The sequence below is a fragment of the Jaculus jaculus genome, chromosome 8 (assembly GCF_020740685.1).
Source record: "Jaculus jaculus isolate mJacJac1 chromosome 8, mJacJac1.mat.Y.cur, whole genome shotgun sequence".
Taxonomy (NCBI): domain Eukaryota; kingdom Metazoa; phylum Chordata; class Mammalia; order Rodentia; family Dipodidae; genus Jaculus; species Jaculus jaculus.
In genome coordinates this window covers 42,527,945-42,549,971 of record NC_059109.1, presented here as the reverse complement: position 1 = coordinate 42,549,971, position 22,027 = coordinate 42,527,945, and the positions used below count along the sequence as shown (strand labels likewise).

Below are 22,027 nucleotides of genomic sequence, written 5' to 3'. Positions count from 1 at the left end.
GTCATTGGGCTTTGAAAGTGAATGCCTTTAACCACTGGGCCACCTCTCCAGCCCTTTCATTCATGAAATTGATCTTAGCGCCCTCAGCATACAAGCTTTTTCTTTCCTTATTAATACTTAGAACAAGTTTTCATGTTTTCACTCAAAGGAAGCGCTTTTTGGTCTCCATTCAACATTACTGTTCTTGAACATCATTGGTAAAATGAGGTATAACTTGAATATAAGCAGTAACAGATCAATGTGATAACAGAGTCAGCTCCTAGGTGATTAATGGGCAAATGACATTTTCAGTATGGATATGTGAACACAGGCTGATTCATACCCTGGGTGACACAAGGCAGAACAAGTCTAGATTTCACTACTGAACTCAGAATGGCATGTGTAATTTAGAATTTATGACCATTTTGTTGCTTTTTGGAGGCACGTTCTCACTCTAGCCCAGCGGGCCTCACACTCATGACTATCCTTCTGCTTCAATTCCCCACCTCCCCAACAGCCGCCGAGTGCTGGGATGAAAGGTGTGTGTAACCATGCCCAGCTAAAATGTATGAATTTTTATTTCTGGAATTTTCTGTTTCCTATTTTTGGACTGTGATTGTCTGTATATAACTAAAACCATAGAAAATCAAACTGGATCTAGGGCCTTCTCTTCTCTCCGCCCTGGTTCGTCAACCTTCTGTTATTATAACAAATACCCGAGACAACTTAGGATGGTTAAAAGGTTTATTTTGGCTTATGGTTTCACTGGTTGCCCTTGTTGCCTGTGGACCAATGACAGACAGTACGTCGCGGAGGGGATGGCATGGCTCACTTCATGGCTGGGAAGTGAAAAATAGAAAGAGGAAGGCACTGGGGTCCTGCGGTCCCCTTCAAGAGCATGTCCTCAGTGACTCACCAGCTTCCACGTGACCAAACCTTTTTTTTTTTAATTTTTTTTTGTTTATTTTTATTTATTTGACAGTAACAGACAGAGAGGAAGAGGCAGATAGAGAGACAGAGAGAGAATGGGCGCGCCAAGGCCTCTAGCCACTGCAAAGGATCTCCAGATGCATGCGCCCCCTTGTGCATCTGGCTTACATGGGTCCTGGAGAACCGAGCCTCTGACCACGGTCCTTAGGCTTCACAGGCAAGCGCTTAACCACTAAGCCATCTCTCCAGCCCCAACGTGACCAAACCTTTTAAGGGTTCTACCCCCTCCTAACAGAACACTGAGGATCAAGCTTCCACCGCACGAGCCCTTGTAGGATCAAGCCACAGCACTTCCTAAAAGTCTTCAATGGTCTCCCAGGTGACCATACTCCTTATCTTGAGCTGGCAGCACCTATCTAAAGCGTCCTTGATTTGTGTCCCAGGGCTCATTTTTATACCCTCGTCACTTGTTGGTTATATGGGTCTTCTTCTCTACCCCTCAACTGGCCAAGCTTCTTCCTGACATCAGGCCAGCAGCCTTCCCGTGAGAGTCTCTTGTTGTCATATCACTCCGCCGTTACAATCTCTGAGACTAACCCTGAGGATCCTTCATAAAACACCTCTCTCTCTCCTTCCTAGAGTTGGGTTTGAATGTAAAAATGTCCTCCACCATCTCATGTGTTTGAACACTTGGTTCCTAGATGGTTGTGCTGTTTTGGGAGGTTGTAGAACCTTTGGGAAGGGAGTCATGGCTAGGAAGATGGTGAGGGATGGGTCAAATCTCTAGCTTCCTGATCTGCTAAGATGTGAGAACCCTATGCCACCCCAACCAACCATGCCTTCCACACCACGATGGACTGATAGTCTCTGAAAACATGAGTCAAAATAAGTTCGTCCTCCCTTAAGCAGTTTCTGTCACAGCAAGGAAAATAGTCTCTAATACAGAAAATGATCTCCTTTGTGTTTTTGTTTCCCAGTTGGTTTATTTATAATCCTTCATCTCCAATACTTGACACAAACCAATCACCAGATAGTATGTTCTGACCAACCATTAGTGTTAGAAAGGAATATCTGAAATCTGGATAATCCAAGGAGAATTCATGTAAGACCTCAAAAATTGCTTTTCACTTGTAATATTTAGCTTTTCAAATTATTCTCAAAATATATTCAGATTTAATTAATCACAACCTTCTTTATATTGGAGCATAGACATGCCCAAATACCAAAAGGAAAAAATAGTTACAAAACAACAACAACCCAACATACTAGGAATACCCCTGCTATCAAGAAAAGCTTTAAAGCGGGGGTAGGGCAGAAGCTGGAGAGATGGCTTAGCAGTTAAGGTACTTGCCTGCAAAGCCTAAGGACCCAGGTTCAATTCCTCAGTACCCACGTAAGCCAGATGCACAAAGTGGCACCTATTTCTGGAGTGCATTTAGAGTGGCTAAAGGCCCTGGCATGCCCATTCTCTCCCTCCCATCTTCTTCTCTCTCTCTCTTTCAAATAAATACATTTTAAAAATTTTTATTAAATGTTTGACAGAGAATACATTTTTTTGTTTTCTAATGCCATCTAAGTTCAAGGTACTGAATTTTTCTCCTGGATGTGAGCAGAAGGGTGAACTTTTTCTCATATTTGTGTGTGCTAAAACTTCTCTCTAGCCCAAAGGTCACTGATTTTACACTTGGGTGTAAGGTCAGATGCTGGGCGAATTAGTTAGATGGTCATTTAAAAAAAATTTAATTTAAGCCGGGAGTGGTGGTGCACGCCTTTAATCCCAGCACTCGGGAGGCAGAGGTAGGAGGATTGCCTTGAGTTCAAGGCCACCTGAAACTCCATAGTGAATTCCAGGTCAGCCTGGGCCAGAGTGAGACCCTACTTTGAAAAAAAAAAAATTTTTTTTAAATTTAACTTAGTAGAAAGATAGAATGAGGCATAAAAAGAGAGAGAGAGAGAATGGGCATGCCAGGGTCTCTAGCCAGTACAAAAACCTCCAGACATGTACACCACCTTGTGGGACCATGTACACCCAGGGAATTGAACCTGGGCCCTTTGGCTTTGCAGGCAAGCACCTTACCTGCTAAGACAACTCTCCAGCCCTAGATGGTCCTATTTTTATGAGTGCTGAGAATGTGTGCTGAGTGCTAATCCAGGTTCTGTATCTAGATTGGCATTTGTCACAAGTAAACACAGTGATTTACTTTATGACTGGAGTTTGAGGCCCTGAGAACTATGTTCCCACACATTCTTGTAACCTCTGTCCCAGGTATTAACAAAATATCTTGAAGTTGTAGGGGCTCCGTGAGCCTATGATCTCTATTCATGCGTGTGTATTGTACCTGTGCACATTTGTGCATGTGGGGGGGGAGGTATATGTGTGGCCATTCTCAGGTACATGTGTGTGTCATTCTCAGGTACATGTGTGTGTCATTCTCAGGATTGCTGTCCACTCCTTTTGAGACGACGTCTCTCATTGACTTGGAGTTCACTGATTAGGCTGGACTGGCTGGCCAGCAAATCTCAGGGATCCACCTGTCTCCATCTTCCTAGCCCTGGGATTACAGGTTTGTGCCACCACATCCAACACTGTGTGTGACTACCGAGGGTCTCATTCAGTTCCTTATGCTTGTGAGACAAGCACTTCACCAACTGAGCTGTCTTCTTAGCCTTGATGGGGTGCTTTTCTTTGCTGGAATAGCTGAGTGACATGGCACGAAGCATCGGGAACATTGAGGTAACATGGAAAGTGTCCTGGAGAGCAGACCTTCAGCACCTGAACTGGAGACACTGTTTCACACCTGTTGGGTACCAGGCCTTTTAGTCATTGGTGCTAGGGGTCTGTCAATTGAAATGATTTGTGTTATGATTCAGAGATGGAAACAGTGAGACAAGAGAAAAATATTTGAAATGGTATCAGGTTAACTCCTGCTTGGTTCTTCCTTGCTTGTGTAAATGTGTCACTTGACCATTCCTGAACTTGGTCTGATTAGGTTCCTTGAGAGTGGAAATGAGTAATGGAGATTTGCAAAATTGTCATGGGAACAGAGGAAAGTTGAACAACAGGGCTCTGGGTGAGCAGGAACCGGAAGGCAGTTTTAGCCTAGGAGAGGCTCCAGAAAGGACCTACGACATGTCCCATCCTTATGCCTGCTTGCTGCCCCCTGAGCCCCATGACTGCCTTTCCCTCAATAACTCTCACTGGGTTGTTTCAAGCATAGCTTTGTTTGAAATTTGGTTCTCTTGCTAGGGGGGAAAAAGTGATTGGAGCCCATGCCATCCTATTGCACCATTTTTGCTTGCTCATGTCCTGGGCCCCTCCAGGCAGAGGCCAGCACCCTTCTGGAGCTGTGAGCTCCAGCAGGAGTGGCAGGGAGGCCAGGGACAAGAGAAGCAGGGAGTGGCTGGGACTGTGGCAAGCTGGAAGCTGAATCCTCTCAGATTGGCAGGAAAGTATTGCAGAGCTGGCCAGTGTGGTCCTATGGGCTTGCAGCAAGAGACTGTCAGCACTTCTAGATCCTTCAAGGCAAACTGACAATCCGTATTTGTGCACATGAAGTTTTTGACTTATTAAAAAAATATTAGCAAGTTATGTTTTTAAAAAGTTAACCACCATGGGGTTCAAAGAAAAAAAAAATCTAACTAGGGCTGGAGAGATGGCTTAGCAGTTAAGGTGCTTGCCTGAGAAGGACCCATGTTTGATTCTTCCGGGTGCCACATAAGCCAGATGCACAAGGTGATGCAAGCGTGCAAGGTGGTGCACACGTCTGGAGTTCAATTACAGTGGCTGGGGGCCCTGGTGTGCCAATTCTCTCTCACACTCTCACTCTCTCTAAGAGAAAAAAAAAAGGGGGGGGGTGGCCAGTCTGTTGGGCTTGCCTCAAAAACAAAACAAAACAACAACAAAATCTAACTAGTTTGTAGGCTGCCAGTTTTGAGCTTCTAGAATCTAGAGTTCAGATTTAATCACGACCTTTCACCTTCTGTTTTTCATTTCCTCCCTCTCTCCTCCCCTACCCACTTCACATTCCTGAGGTGGAATCTGATCTACTCAGCACACCTTTTGGCATCGAGTGTGTCAGAAGACAAATCTGAAGCTTGGCTGCACCTAGGTCAGAAGCCCACCCTTTGTCCTAAAAGGGTTGTCTGAGAGTTACCCTTTCAGCAAGAGCCTGGATTGAGCCAGATGGCAGTCAGAGGCTGGACATGGTAAACCTAATAAAGACCTGGAATTTTCTCCTCTATACAGGAACGTTTAGATGGGATGATCTGTACTGGTTTCTCCTCGTGAGATTCTGTTTCTGGGTAAGAAAAGGCAACTCTGCACTGAATTTAGTTAGAGGAGGTGATGCTCCACTGATTTGCGTTCGAATCTCATCTAGAATGGAGACCAGGATGATACATTGGCATCAGAGAAGCCCTGATTTACCCAAAATATCAGCTTCTCGTTTGAAGAGAATTATATTTACAAAACTGGCAAAACTAATCTGGGCATGGTGGCAAATGCCTGTAATCCCATCACTCAGTGGCTAGAGGCCGGAGGACCTGAAGTTCAAAGGTAGCCTCAGCTATTTAGCAAGTTTGAGGCCAGCCTGGACTACATGAGATCCTATGCAGCAATTTTTTTTCTCTGATGGAACAAAACAGATGACCAGAGCAGCTTATGGGAGTTTATTTCAGGTTTTTACAGTTTTGAGGGGAAACTTGATCAGGTAGAGGAAGCTGGCTCACTTCATTATATATCCACAGCACAGAGAGAGGAAACAGCCTGAGCACAAATTGGCTCTGAGCATACAGTAGGGCTAGACAGCCCCAAGGTCCACCCCCAGCAACAAAACTCCACCAGTAAGGCTCCACCTCCAAATACCCCATCACCTGGGGACTAAGCAGGACACTTAATCAAAAATACCTGAAGCTGGGCTGGAGAGATGGCTTAGCGGTTAAGGTGCTTGCCTGTGAAGCCTAAGGACCCAGGTTTGATTCCCTAGTACCCACATAAGCCAGATGCACAAAGTGGCACATGCACCTGGAGTTTGTTCACAGTGAGTAGAGGCTCTGGTGTGCCCATTCCCTCTCAATCTGCCTCTTTCTCTCTCTCTCTCTCTAATGAATAAATAAATGTAAAATATATTTTAAAAACCTGAATAGATGGGGATATATATTTACATTCACACCACCATACCCTGACCCTACAATCACAACAGTCTCTCTTCCACAAAAAAAAAGAGCAAACCTTAGAGTAGGAAAAGTCTCAACCTCTTTAAACTTCCCTCCAGATATTTGAATACTTTTTCATAATATTCCACAGAGCTGGTGTCTCCATTGTAAATATTTCCCAAGGGAAGGGGGCTCTGATCCTTGGACAGAGTTAGTGATTATTATTATTTTTAAAAATATTTTTAGTTGGGACTGGAGAGATGGTTCAGCAGTTAAAGCACTTGCCTGCAAAGCCTAACAACTCAGGTTTGATACCCCAGTACCCAGGTAAAGCCAGATGCATAAAGTGTATCTGAAGTTCCTTTGCAGCAGTTGGAAGCTTTGGTGCACTCATTCTCCTTTTCTCTCTGATTGCAGATAAATAATTTTTTTTTAAATATATTTTTATTTATTTGCAAGGGGAGACAGAGAAGGAGAGAATGATTACACCAGGGTTTCTGCAAAGAACTCCAGATACATGCACCACTTTGAGTATCTGGCTTGATGTGAGTCCTGGGCAACGGAGCCCAAGATCGACAGGCTTTGCAAGCAAGTACTTTTAACCACGGAGCTATCTCCCCAGTCCTGCTAGTGATTATTTTTCCCATATTGCACAAACGTTCTGCTTACCGTAGGCAACCAGTATGGGCTAAATTTGCTAAGTGAAGTTATTCGTGGCTTCATTCCTGCAGTATTTACTGGATGCCTACTACGTGGCTGGCACTGGTCTAGGAATTTGGGCAACATCAATGAACAAAGGGAACCTGTGCCATTCATCTGTAGGGAGGTGCATGAGAGAGACATTAAATTTAGAAAAGAAGTAGTGTGTGTACTGTTACAAGGTGATGGTTGCTAATGGAAGGAAGGAAGAAGAGAAAGAAGGGGTCCAATGAGGAGGATTAGGAAGGAGGAATGAATTGCAATTTATTTTATTTTGAGAGAGTTTCCTTGTAGAATCTCTGCTGACCTCCTGTTGCTGCCTCCAGATCTTGGCTTAAAGGAAGATAGAATACAGTAGGCGTGCTTAAGCAAATATGTGAAGGCAAGGAGAGCTACCGCAGGGGACTGGACGGGTGCCTGGGATCTCCCACAGCTGTGTAGCCATCCTCTTTGAGTCCTGTCCACAGCGATAACAATAATAATAATAGCTTCCTCTCTGATTCTAGGCACTTATTTCAGATGAGTGAAGCAAAGGTGCGCTGTATTCAATCTTGCCTTGTTGCTGCAGCTTTTTGTTTCCGCTCCCCAAAGACCTCTCAGCTCACCACCCCCCCCGCCCCCCCCCCGCCACCGCTCTGCGCCTTCCCCTACCCTGGATAGGATTCCTGAGGTGAGATTTAAAGGCCCTCTGCCATCCTGGGGGTTCTTTTCATAATTCCTTAACTTTATTTGACATCCCTCTGGACAAGTGAGCCCCTCAGAACCATGAACTGGCCCCTTACTCCCATACCATAACATAAAGGTTTTGTAAGGTCACAGTGACCAAAACAGAATCAAATTATGCCCAGTTTTGAGCAAAAAAAGAAACACCTTTTCTTTTTCATCAAATGTCACGGTGGTTTCAAAACCTACATGAGTGTGATTTGAGGTTGGGCAGCACTTTAAAAGTATTTCCTGCTCAACCATAGGTTGAAATTATGCAAGACAGTGAGTCCTGTAAACAGCTGCGGCATCAAACAGCTGCTTTTTTTTTTTTTTGGTTGTTGTTGAAAAAAAGGGGACCCCGTAGTCCAGGTCAGCCTTGGACTCTCTATATAGATGCAGATGACCTTGAACTTCTGATTTTCCTGCCTCCAAAAGCTGGGATTAAAGGCACACAAGGTCAAGACTTCATTTACTGTATTTTCACCAATGCCCAGTCTAGAAACCTTCCTTTTAAAACGCTTAAACAAGGACAGGGCAACCACCACCACCTTCCCGTGTCCTGGTCCTCCCCTCCTGCGGAGCCCTGGTCCTTTTGCTCCAAAGCCCCAAACATCCTACTCGAATCCTGGCAGTTAGTTCCCGGAGGGATGGAAGACCTCATCTTGGGTGAGCTCAACGGCAGTGCTGAGTTGCATCTTCCCCGGCTTTTGAAGCCCACAAGCTCGGATTTCCTGAAATTGTTGGACTGGATTTAAGTGCAGGGTCACCACGCTTCCCCCCCTCCTCTCCCCCCACCCCACCCCCGCCCGCAAACTCCCAGGCAGGGTGAGTCGGGCTGCCCCAGGAGGAGGCACGGGGTTGGGGTGAAGCGGGCGGGGCAGGGGGTGCGGGAGCGCAATCTAAGCGAAGTGCACGGGGCAGGAAAAGTGGGAGGAGGAGGAGGAGCAGGGAGGGGAGGGTCCGACCGTGAGCGCGGGAGAGGAGCCCCGGGCGGGACTCGAGCCGGCGGAGGGGCCGAGCTCCGAGAGGAGAGGCCCGGCGAGGACCACGGTCGGGATCGCCGCCCTCTCCGCCGCGAGAGAAACTTTCTCCGGAACGCCGGAAACTTCTGGGCGCGCGCGCAGAGCCGGGGGCGGGGGAGACCGCGGCGAGCTGCGGGCAGGCGTGCGTGCGTGCGCGGCTCGGGTGACTCCCCGCCTGCCAGGGTCCCCGAGGGGGTGAGTGGGGTGCCCCGGGATGGGGAGGAGCCGGGGGGGGGTGGGGTGCCCCGCGTGGTCCCTTTCCATCCGACCGCGCCGAAGCGGGGATGCGCCCAGGCAGCGCGGAGAGGGAGGGAGATGGGGCGGGGTTGCGGAGGGGGGGAGATGCTACGGGGCAGACCCGTAGAACTGCACGGAAGACTCAACAACAACAACAACAAAACAACTTGCGAGACGAACGTCCCCTGCTTGCCGGAGGGGTTGGCGGCCTCGGGGCCCCGCTCCGCAGACCGGCGGGCGACCTCTCCCGGGCGGGCGCGCGGGCGGGCGGCGTGGGTCGAGGATTCCCTCCGCGCGCGCCGGAACCTGGGCGCACCTCGCGCCTCTGCCGCCGGGGGGCGCTCGTGAGCGCAGACTCCGGCCCCCCCTGCACCCCCCGCTCAGATCTGCAAGTGTGGGGCCCCCACTAGGTGTGCTTGGAGCACCCAGGCTAGCTGGGATGCCTCCCTAGTTGGCATTCGTCCGTCTCTGCCCCCACCTTTCCCCCCCCATCCTCCCCGGCTGGGGAAATCACAGGCCTCTTCCCCTGCAGTAACCCAGAGCCCTCCTCTTGTCAGCAGTAAAGGGGAGAGTATTTATAGACCCGGCTGCAATCCTGCGGTGTGCAAGGTTTCAATTAAAAGACGCGAGCGAGGCTTAACGCTTGTCTGCCCCAGAGACCCAGGCGTGGAAAAAGCCCTGGGCTGGAGTTCTCCAGGCATCCCTTGCATGGGTGATGGTCTGATATCATTGCCCAGGCGACCCGCGATGGGTGACCCCACGCCAAGCTCTTCCACGGCTGACCACCAGTGTGTATAAGATGAATTCTCGAGACTGTCCCCTTTCACTTCTCTTTGGTAATCCTGACCCCCGAAGGTTTTCCAGTCGTGATGTTGTTTCATTACCCTACATACTGCAGAGCGTCACTGCCCACTTCTGCTCAGGAGGTTGACGGCGCGTTTACTGATAATCACGAAGTAGAAGAGGAAATGGAGCTTTGAGCTGCACCGACTGGGGCGGGCGCGGCCGGGGGTCAATACAGATGAGGAAAGTTGGATGGTCTTTGATATGGAAACTGGCAAGTGGGTCTTCCCCTGCTTGCAATATTGAGCCCTAGGCTGGAGCACTGGTGTGGCTGTGAGAGTGGGTTCTGTGGCCATGCCGGGAAGGGAAGCCATGCCTGGTCAAGCCACAAACTATCTTCAGTAGTTCCAACCTTTAATGTGCTATGGAAGGATTGACAGTAGAAATCAGCTAGGCTAGCTCCGACCTTAGACTATCCTGTTGCTCAAGAATGAGACCTCATTTCTTTTGAGTCCACAGGGCCATGGGTGTATGTTTATTTCAATAGGTGTGATTTCAGGAATGTTATGTTTGAACATAACAACAACCATCTCCTTATATGATAAAGGGAGTAACACTTCTTCACATCTTTGCAATAAGAGACAGGTAATATTACACGGTCCTCAACAAAACATTGGTGAGCTATTACATACCCACTGTATGGTTGAAGACCACCGAGGCTTAGAAAATATAAGCAGTTTGAGGTCACAGCACAGATGTGTTGCTCAGAATTGATTTCAGATTGTAAGTGTGGCTGGATGGTGGTAACATTCCCTTCCATTGGATTATCTGCTGTTCATTAGGTCATCATGTAGTTGATTGCATAGTTTTTTTTAATGTCAGGGTGGCCCAGTTATGGGGGAAAAAAAAAAAAATCTTGTCTTTAGAATGCCATGACACTGGCTGTCTGAAAACCTCATGTTGATAATCCTGACCTGAGGGAATGCCATACCTTCAGTTTGCTAATGAACTTAATGTATCTTCATCATTTATGTTATTTATCTGTAGAAGATGCAACTCAGTGCGGCCTTTGTGATTTCTCTATCCTAATGATGTGTATGCCTGTTCCTGTGATCACTTCTTTTGTATCTGCCTTGTACCAGGCAAAGAAATCTTTCTTGAGTTGTGGTGTTCATTTGTTTGTTTTTTCTTAGTCCTGTTTGCAGAGCTAGATCAGCATAGAATTGATTTGAGAAGTAGATTTTGAGTCTGTGTGAAAGAGCTCCACAATGCCTATCATGAAGGTGTTCATCCAGGTAGTCCTGTCTCTATCCAAAATGTAAATACTCACTAAACTCACTGCCTACAGACCATGTCCATCTTAACACAGCTGTATGAATTAATATTTCAGTGGCAGGAACTTGGAAGTAAACTCTTTTGTGAATTCTGTCCAAGGTAATAGGAATCAGAAATTGGAATCAGAGAATGATGCCATAATAAAGAGAAGGGGTTGTTTCATAAGAGAAGATTACACATTGGAGCCAAGAAGGGAGTTAAGGACCTCAGTGACATAGGCAATGACAGACCATCAAAAATGAGCTTGAGGGACTATGCTTGGCAGAGTCCCAGTTTTTAAGAAAGTTCTAGTGGTTTACCTGGGAGTTTCTGGATCAGAATCCAAGGTTAGAGAACAGTGTGGGAAATTTCAAATGAGGAAATAGGTGGTGGGACCCAGAAGCCCAAAGGGACATTCTGGAGAATTCTGACAGTAATTATTACATGGAAGAAAAGACAGGGGCCTGCAGATCTTGTGACTGCAGACAGCTACTGCCATTGGCCTGGGAAAGGGTGGCTGTCATGCTTCTAGGCAAGACCTGGTGAGTGACAGGCCCAGCGAGTCTCCCAGAGAGGAGTCCTGGGAAGCCTTCTATTATTCTATGCCAGTTTACAGTCCGTAGAAATTAGGGAAACTGTGAGACCTGTTTCCACTTTAATTGAACTTGGCCCTTTGAGGTAACAGTCACTCAATTTCTCACTCTTTAGATAATCTTTTCTTATGCTTTGCCAGTTTATGGCCTTTGTAGATCAATCCTTGGATTTCATGTAGGGGAAAGAGAAAGACAGAAAAAAAACAGGGGTTAGTGATTACCTCAATTGGATTAAGTTCTGTCTAGCAGTGTTTGAAGTACTGTTTGCTCTCTAATTACCATCAACTGGAAAGTTAAACGGTCTATTAAATTTAAGCTAGCCTTTTTTAAAAACTAAAATATTTCCAGCTACAACCCATTGTGGAATCTTAGCGGCTTTTATTTATTATTCAAATGTATAAAGACTTTTTGTCCCTCTAAAAAATCATACATTTCGCTGGGTATGGTGGCGCACGCCTTTAATCCCAGCACTTGGGAGGCAGAGGTAGGAGGATTGCTGTGAGTTCGAGGCCACCCTGAGACTACAGAGTGAATTCCAGGTCAGCCTGGGATACAGTGAGACCCTACCTTGGAAAACAAAACAAAAAAAAAAAAATCATACATTTCTATAGCAGATAATACATGACATGACTATGACTATAGAATGGTTTCCTTGAAAAGGCACTTGCCCATAAAGCCTAAAGACTCAAGTTCATTTCTCCAGTACCCATGTAAAACCAGATGCACAGGGGCAGATACACCAGAGTTTGCAGTTGCTGGAGGCCCTGGTGCCCCCATTCTCTATCTCTCTCTGCTGGGCATGGTGGCACATGCCTTTAACCCTAGCAGCACTCAGCAGGCTGAGGTAGGAGGACCACTGCGAGTTTGAGGCCAACCTGAGACTAATTCTAGATTAGCCTGGGCTAGAGCAAGACCCAACCATGAAAAACAAAAGCAAAAGCAAACAAAAAAGAATGGGAGGACATGGTAAGACTCTTCTGCTACTGTCCAATGTAATTACTTATCCACTTTACTTTGCATGTAATTATGTGTTATAGAAAATTGTATATTTACTCATAATTCTTCAGGCACTCGTGTGCCTGCCTCTTAGTTTTGAGATGTCAGTATAAGAACCTCATATGTCAGTTCACTTTATTTTTAATTTTTTGTTTGTTTTTATTTATTTATTTGAGAGCAACAGACAGAGAGAGGGGGAAAGAAACAGAGAGATAACAGGCACGCCAAGGCCTCCAGCCACTGCAAATGAACTTTACAACAGTTTGCCCCCTTGTGCATCTGGCTAATGTGGGTCCTGGGGAATTGAGCCTCAAACCCAGTCCTTAGGCTTTACAGACAAGCATTTAACCGCTAAGCCATCTCTCCAGCCCTCAGTTCACTTTTTTTTTTGTTCTTTTTTATTTATTTATTTGCGAGCGACAGACAGAAAGAGAGGCAGTGAGAGAGAGAGAGAGAGAGACAGACAGACAGACAATGGGCATGCCAGGGCCTCCAGCTACTGCAAATGAACTCCAGACACATGCGCCCCCTTGTGCATCTGGCTAACGTGGGCCCTGGGGAATGGAGCCTTGAACCAGGGTTCTTAGGCTTCACAGGCAAGCGCTTACCTGCTAGGCCATCTCTCCAGCCCCTCAGTTCACTTTTTAAAAACTATTTTATTTATTTATTAGAGAGAGAGAAAGATACAGATAGGGAGAAAGAGAGAATGAGCACTCCAGGGCCTCTAGCCACTGCAAATGGACTCCAGACACATATGCCACCTTGTGCATCTGACTTACATAGGTATTGGAGAACTGAACTTGGTTCTTATGCTTCACAGGCAAGTGCCTTAACTGCTAAGCAACCTCCAGCCCAGTTCACTTTTGCTACTTATTAAACAAACCACGTTGCCTGTCTTTCTTGCTTCTCTTTTTCCCCTGTCGCTGGTTCTTTCTGACACTGCCTGAGCTCTGGATTTGCTTGGGGCCATTTCTTGCCCAGCATTTGGGATGCTCACAAATCCAAAGATTAAGGAAGAGACTGCGTTGGGCACGTTTGTCTGTTTAGGGAACTGGAACATACGTCATCTGAAGTGGCTGGAGCCTGGAAGACTAACTGAAGGCTTGTTTTCATCTTCTTGCTCCAGTCTGAGACAGAATCCCACCTCTGGCTCTGGTGTATGGCCGCTAATACACAGCTATAAGCCGCCTCCGACCCCGTCACAACCTGCTCGTGACCTTGGCTGCATGAATCCTCGGGGCAAACCCTTCTCGCTCGCAGTTGAGTTCTAAATGCGCCTGTGGACGGGGTGTGGCCTCATCCCCAGGATGTCTTGAGCAGAGCGCCTGGCCTGCTGCCGTCACTTGGGGAACTGCTGCATCAGGCTGGCTGGCATGGCCCACCGCGGGAGTCCTGCGGCTGTTTTCCATGGAATGTCTGGAGGTAGAATTAGCGGGTGAACTTGGTAATCCTGGTGTTTGCAATAAGTCTGTTTTCTCATTCCTTCATCTACCAGTTGGACAAAAGAAATCATTCAGGCCTCAAAAAAGCCCTTGCAACATGCCCTTCCTTCTCCCATGCAGATGTGCATAAACACATCTGCCTAGGGTTAGCCGCAACTTCTCAGGGAGTCGGAATTGCTGACTGAGCCCATATTCTGGTCCTAGCTGTCATTTGGAAGATAACAGGTAGACCAGAGACTTGGATTTCTAACTGGATTCCAAGTAATGTTGATTGGATCTGGTCTCTGAGCACAGTGTTTGTGCCCAGACGCTGGAGTTGACCAGGGTTCCTCTGCTCAGCCCTTAAGACGTGTGGACTGTGGGGCGTTAGGTGGCAGCTTGCTTTGGCCGCTCTGACCCCCACAGTGGTGACAGAATCGTTGGTCTAGCCCACTGTTACCAAGCTGAGATGTATAGAATCATCTGGAATAAATTTGGCCCAAATTTCAATACAAACCTCAGGTCTAATGTATCAAAATCCCCAGGGAGAACCCAGGAATCTATCCACTATGTCCCCCCCCACCCCATCTGCGGTTTTGCTTTCCTCGGTTTTAGTTAACTACAATCAACTCTTGATTCAAAGGTTAAAGGGGAAATTCCAAAACTAAACGTGTTAAATTACATCCAGTTCTTAGAAGTGTGATGAAATCTACGTTATGCCTCCATCATCCTGCTTGGATGAATCGTGTGTGCTGTGGTGTGTATGTACGCATGGGCACATACATGCGGCAGTGTGGTTTTGGAGGACAGAGGGCAAATTTGAAGTGTTGGTCCTCAACTGTCTATGTTACTGGAGACAGGGTCTCTTGTTTTGACACTGGGAAGGAGGTCAGACTACCTAGCCTGCAAGCTTCAGTATTCTCTTGACTTCTCTTCCCATTGCTGTAGACACTGGGAGTACAAACACTTTCTTTCCATGGGATCTAACTTTGGTTGTCAGGCTTGTGCAGTAAAAGCCTTTGACCAGTGAGCCAGATCCCCAGCCCCCTGAGTCATACTTTTGTCCATTATACTCACGTTGTTATGCATTGCCTGCCCATTAGTCACTAAACAGCTGTCAAGGCTATCAGATCAACTCTCACCATATTGTAATGCTGTGTTCAGGTAACCCTTATTTTACTTAATGGATGCTAAGTGCAAACTTATTTATTATTTTTATTCATTTGAATGAGAAAGAGAGAGGGAGAGAATGGGCATGCCAGGGCCTTTAGCCACTGGCAAACGAACTCCAGACACATGCACCACCTTCTGCATCTGGCTTACGTGGTCCTGGAGAATCGAATCTGGGTCCTTTGGCTTTGTAGGCAAGTGCCTTAACTGGTAAGCCATCTCCAGCCCCATAAACTTTTACTATTATTATTAGTCTCTTCCTGTGCTTACTTTATAACTTTAACTGACACAGGTATGTAGGTTTGTGGAAAAGAATAGTATGTCTATGGTTCGTCATTGTTTGTGGCTTCAGTTGTCCATGTGCATGAGGGACGATGACTATCCTCTGATAAGAAGGTAATGGAGATAGTGTGGAATTTTTGGCTTTGAGAGGCTGGAAAAGTACAAAATTGAGCCCTGGTGTGATAGTTGTAGAACTACAAGGACGTTGTTTAAATGCTGAACAAGAAATTCTTCCTTCCTAAAACTAGGAGGGTGATAGTGTCTCTCTCTCCCAAGGTTGTTGGAAGGATCAGATAAGATAACCCAAGAAACAGTTTTAGGAACCTCATATACTGTATAGATGGGAGTGGGCATTATAATACTACTGGCCTTTGGAATTTTATTTTATTTTATTTTATTTATTGGTTCAATTGCTGTATTTACTTTACCCAGCATTGTATTAATTTTTTCTCAGCAACTTTCGACATATTTCTCTTCAACAGTCCATAATGAACTTTGTACACTTTTTTCCTACTTACTCTAATGCAAGGGTCTCAGACTGCCAGTGAATGAGCCAAACTTTAGCTTCAGATATACATTGTTTGGCTACCATAGTGTTTTGAAGGGGGAAAAGTTTACTTTTCCCCAGTATTAAAAGTTGAGAGCTAGCTCAGTGGTTAAAGTCACTTGCTTGCAGAGTCTGACAGCCTAGATTCAAATCTATATTACCCACATAAAGCCGTAGATGCACAAAGTGGCACATGTATCTAAAGCTCATTTGCAATGGCAGGAGGCTCTGGCTGCCTATACCCTCTCTAGCTCACTTACTCACGTGCTCTCTCTGCTTGCAAATCATACACACACACACACACACACACACACACACACACACACACACATATATATATATATTTTAGAAGAGGGAGAGAATTGGTGCAGCAGAGCCTCTAGCTACTGAAGTCAAATTCCAGACACGAGGGTCCTTGGGCTTCACAGGCAAGTGCCTTAACCACTAAGCCATCTCTCCAGCCCCCAAAATAAAATATTTAAAAAAAAAAAAAAAGCAAAAGGAAGACTGAGGAATGGGACATGGTGACACCTATTATCCCGGCACTCAAGAGGCGAGGCAGAAGGAATAGAAGTTCCTCATAGTATGAGGCCTTGTCTCAAACAAACAAAAAACATGCACAAGAGGCTGCGAAGATGACTCAGTAGGAAAAGCATTTGCTGCACATGCAGACCTGAGTTCAGATTCCACCAGCCCTGTAAATGATGGGTGTGGTGGTGCATGCTTGTAATCCCAGAACTGAGGAGGCAGAGACAGGTAGGTCCTTGGGGCAAGCTGGCTAGTTTAGTTGGCAAGCTCTGGGCTCAGCTGGAGACCCTATCTCAGTAAATAGCATAGAGCATGATTGAGGAAGCCACCCAATGTCAGACCTGTCATCTCTACATGTACATACACATGTGTACCTGCACCTACACATGTTTGGGCCCAAACATATGAACATGCACACACATGTACAAAAACAAAACAAAACAAATGAATGACAAAAGCAGTTAAAAACCAAGGCTGTTCATTATTGCTGCCGTCTTTTGTGTGCCCCTCTGACACTGGCTATGTTTTTGACCTTGGCTCTTATGGACATTGAGTTTGCCACCCCGTTAAGCTTTCCTATCCTTTTTTTTTTTTTTTAATTTACTTATTTGAGTGAGTGAGAGGGAAAGAGAGAATGGACATGCTAGGTCCTCTGACCACTGCAAACAAACTCCAGATGCATGCGCCACCTTGTGCATCTGGCTTACCTGAGTACTGGGAAATCAAACCCTGGTCCTTAGGCTTTGCAGGCAAGCGCCTTAACCACTGAGCCATCTCTCCAGCACCCTCTCCTCTTTTGTTAAAATTAGTCATGACCAGTTACCATTCCCTTGTTCTGGGAGCCATATTTGACTTTTCTTCATAGTCAGTATAGGAGATGTTCCCCCACATTTAACATCATTGGCTGCCAGGCAGTAGCATTTGACCACTGTCTTTCCCTATCCAGAGTTATATGTGTATGTCATGTGTCAGGCATATAATTGCTTCATCATGGCAATCTTGCTTGTGTCTAGACTTTTTGGCTTATCATCGGGTAAGCACTGCAGAATCTCCATGGATGGATGGCATTTATGGGCCACACCCAATCCCTGTGCATTCCAAGAAACCAGATACTTAAAAGTGGGGCTTACAGATGAGTAAATAAGATGTATTTATTTTTCCTACCGTTTTACTTAACTCTTACCAAAGAAGGGGATTTTTCTGGAAATTATACAGTGGTTTGTGGGTCCAAATGGTAGTGTGATGATAGGCGTTACTTCGAGGTGAAACAAAATTGCCAGCTCTGAGTCCTGTGGATGATTGTTGACCATTGTTGGTTGAGGTGAGTCCTGAGCCTGCATCCTGTCGTCCTGCATATTGACTGTTGCCTAAATGTGCACAGCACGCTTTCTCTGCTTTTGGTTTCCAGGGAGCACGAAGAAAATTGTCTTGTGCTTCCTGTTGGGCCTTTTCCATGGTCCAGTCTTGACCATTTGCTTGTTTTCAGGACTCAGTGTCTGCCCCTAAGCTGCCCTTTTTTTTTTTTCTTTTTTTTTTTTTGCCTCCTACGAGGTGTTTCTTTCAGGGCCCCACTATGCAGCCCAGACTGGCCTTGCCTCCCAAGCACTGAGCTATCTGGCATCTGCCACAACATCTGGCTTCTCCCGAGAGTTTTGAAGGTTGGTTGTTGATTTGATAAGCAGGCTGAGCCTTCTGCTAGGTTTGTAGGCTTCGCTGACCAACTAGCAGAGCGGGACAGTAGTCCTTGCCCATGTCTCCCCAGTCCACATCCCTGTAAACAGTAATGCGTCCATAGGCCCATGTGGAGTCATTTGTGAAATGTGGTTTTGGCCCTTTAGAAATGAAAAGGTTTCTGAAGGCTTTTAAGACTCCTTTTCACCCTATCACGTGAAAAGTCTCATTGGATGCTTTTAAAAAAACATTGGTGTATTAGAGAGAGAGAGAGAAAAAAAGAGATAGAGAATATAGGTATGCCACAGCTTCTAGCCACTTCAAATGAACTCCAGACGTGTGCTCTACCTTGTGCATCTGGCTTTACCTGGGTATCAGGGAATCAAACCTGGGTCCTTTGACTTTGTTGGCAAGTGCTTTAACCACTAAGCCATCTCTCCAGCCTTCATTTGGTGCTTTTTATGTGGCCAGCTCACTGTTAGGATACAGGAGTGACAAAAGAGATGGAGCTTTTGGTTTAAGGGACTTGCCTCTCTCAGCTGCTCAGACACTGAACGAGTAGCAGACTCGAAGACATCCGCTGGCTAGGTAAATGCCCTTCCTCAGAGAGACCCAGATGAGGTGGGGCGTTCTGGGATGTTCATGAGGGGGAGTGAAGGGAGATGTCCAACCTCGTGGCAGTCTGGGTGGCAGACATATGAGCATAAAGCAGAGGGGTGGGTAACCCAGACTCTGGGACCCTGGAATCTCAGATCTGGACACTCTGGCTTGTCTTCTGCCTTTGGGCCAGTGAATCCTCCAGGGTCTCTTGTCTCTATCTGGGAAATGGAGCTAATAAAACCAGCCTCATTGGGGTGGAGATGGAAAGAATAATGAACACCAAAACAACCCTCTGGCTTGAAATCACTAACCAAGTCACATAATTTTACTCCTTTGGGGGGTGGTGTAACGTCTGTTGTATGTGTTTATTTATGTGAGTAAATAATCCAGTGTTCTGTTTGAGAATTTGGAAGGCACAGAGGGGATGTAGAGAAGACTTCCTCTGCTATAATATCAGCCACTGGCCCTCGGGTAAACCAGCATTATTATTTCTAGTTCGCAGTTCCAGACACTTTATGCACCTGCAGAGCAATAGGAAAGTGTTCATTTCCACTATTCTATGTAGATAGCAGCATAATATACGTGTCCAGTCCCTGTCCCTTCTGGGCCTCGCTATATGGCGTCCATTAGCACACAGGAAGTGTCTCCTCTTCTTGGAGGGTGGTATGCTGTTCAGACACATGTCTGGCCTTCTGTTGGTGAGCGTGTGGGTTATTTCCAGCCATTGGTTTCCATGAAGAAGGCTGCAGTAAAGACCCTTATGCCTATCATAAGCCACTTGATGTATGGGAGTTAAGATTCCTAGAAGTATACTTGCTGAGTCAGAGTGTACAGCCTTGGTCATTTTGGTAGCTCTTGTCAAATTTCCCTCCATGGCTATGGCCCCCAGTGGTTCTCCCTTCAGTATGTGTGTGGTTGGTTGGTTGGTTCCTGCCTCCCCACAACCTGCCAACAAGTCACCTTTCACAGCCCAGGAGGGTTTTGTGAAGAACATACTGCTGAATATGAACCTTCAAACCAGGCTGGAGCGATGGCTTAGCGATTAAGGCACTTGCCTACAAAGCCAAAGGACGCAGGTTCGATTCCCCAGCATCCACATAAACCAGATGCGCAAGGGGACACACACACATCTGGAGTTTGTTTGCAGTGGCTGGAGGCCCTGGTGCACCCATTCTCTCTCTCTCAAATAAATAAATATATTAAAAAAAAAAAAAAAAGAACCTTCAAACCAGCTATAACTTTTTAGTGCCCTACTCTGTGGCAGACTGTAAGCTCAGTGATACCATTTTAACTAGACTTCGGGCACGTGAGTGGATGTGTAGTGTGTGCTTGCGGTGTTTGCATGTGTGTATCTGTTATTTCCCATTGCCATGAACAAGTACCTCACCAGAAGCAACTTAAGGGAGGAAGGAGTTTATATCCCGGTTTACAGTTTGAGGAAATACAGTCCCTCATGGCAGGAAAGGCATGGCATCAGTAGGAGGAGGGCAGCTGCCCCCATGGCATCCTCAGTCAGAAGGACAGAGCAAGAAGTGCTTGTGCTCAGCTGTCCCCTTTTCATGCAGTCCAGCACCCTGGCCTATGGAGTGGTGCCACCCCACAGTTAAGGTGAATCTTCCCATCTCAATTGACCCAAGCAAGATGATCCCTCACAGGCAAGCACAGAGACTAATCTGATCTAGAAAATCCTTCACAGGAGATTCTAGTCAAATTGATAATCAGCCATCACAGTGTGTCTGCCCCATGTATATCTAGATAATCCTTCACAGGAGATTCTAGTCAAGTTGATAATCAGCCATCACAGACGTGTATAGTGAGGCCACCAGAGGAAGATAGTTCATGCTCTCCTCTATCACTCCTCTGCCTTGTTTCCCTGGAAAGTCTCACTAACCCTGAACATCCCCCATTCCTTGGTTATATTGGCTAGTGAGGGAGCCTCAGCAATCCTCCTGTCTCTGCCCACCTCAGCGCTGGGGTTATAGGGCATGTGCAGCCATGACCTCAGTGAGGTCAGTTGTGATCAGATGACTGAGGCAGTAAGGAGGATGCCCTTCATGGGTCATGAGAACTAGCTAAGGGATAAGGGGAAAGGAAGGCTGCTCTGAGTCACTGAAGGGTGGATGATACAGATGAGCATGGAAAACTTGGTGGGACATAGTTCGTGCAGAGGGCACACCCTGTGTGAAGGTTCTGGGGCAGGGAAGAGGAGGTAGTGGAAGTGATGCACGCTGCTGAGCTGGCATGCAGAGTGACAGGAGGTGCCTGTGAGGATGGGGTCCGGGATTTGTTATCAGAACTGAAGGGAGCCTTTGAAGGCGCTGAGGTGACAGTGAAGTGAGTGGTGTACTCGTGTCCCAGTATGCTCTGTCATAAGCATGTGACCAAGTTAATCACGTGGCACCTCTGTGATGAGGTTGGTAACAGCCCCTGACTCCTGCTGGGCTGAGGGTCAGACACAGGCACTTTCATGGATTTCTGAGTGCTACCTACAGCCTGAAATATATGATATGTATTGATTGAGTTAGTAAACCTGGGGGCAGGTATAGTTTCATGTCCTAAATGTCATCGCACCCTCAGTCCATTTTGGAAACACAGCCACGTGCACGGCAAGTGCCATCCACCCGGTGACCACCCAGTAAGCATTACTGTCATCACCACGTCGTTACAAAGGTTGCTATGGCTGAATTCAGAGGATGGGTCCCATGGGGTGTGTGGAGGTGGATGAGTATTGTAATCCTGAGCAGCAGAGGAAGCGGCATCTCCACTGTGTTCAGGACCAGGGAAGGAGCTGCAGAGCATGTGAAATGGGCTGTCGCTCCTGTCCTCTTGTGAACTGGTCTCACTTTGTTCCGGGAGATCACATCAGACAGCATGGCTTATTTACACTCTAAGTGACTTTTTCCTGGAAGCCTCGAGTCATCACCAGCCACCCACTTCTTTATTTTAAGCTGTTGTGCCATGATTCTACTTCCCCTTTCAAAGTCAAAGCTGGAGCCTTAGTGGAATTCATTTGCATGTACCCTTAGTGCACCCGTCTACTCTTGTCCATAGCCTTAGCCATGACCACAGATCCGGTCACGCTCAGAGAGAGGGCCTGTAGAGAGGCGACTGCGTTAACATGAAGGCGCTTGAGTGAGACGACCACAATCCCATTAGCGTCCTTATAAGAAGAGGCTATTCGGGTTCAGCGATACAGCATAAGAGCCCCAAGGGAAGACTTACCAAGACGGTGGTCGTCTGCAAACCAAGGAGAAAGGTCTGGGGAGAAACCAACCACCTATGCCTTGTACACTGCTGTCACGTAAACCACCCAGCCTCTGGCAGTTTGTTACATAGTATCAGCAGATACAGATAAACAACAGGAAGCATTTATGAAGCATTTCCTGTGCCTTTCTG

The 22,027-nt window shown here is 46.6% G+C and overlaps 1 protein-coding gene across 4 annotated transcripts in view; it reads left to right on the top strand.

Annotated features, from left to right (window-relative positions):
* The window catches only part of Prr5l (proline rich 5 like), a 151,125-nt gene that overhangs the window by 52,551 nt on the left and 76,547 nt on the right, over nt 1-22,027 (top strand). The window contains exon 1 of one of the 4 annotated variants that reach the window (XM_045157582.1): nt 8,089-8,133. The exons of 1 other annotated variant lie outside the window; for it this stretch is intronic. The gene's annotated coding sequence lies outside the window, so the exon portion shown is untranslated. Of the gene's footprint in view, nt 1-8,088; nt 8,134-8,467; nt 8,685-13,757; nt 13,835-22,027 lie in introns of those variants that run through there. 2 more of the 4 variants (XM_045157581.1, XM_045157584.1) reach the window with 2 other exon arrangements.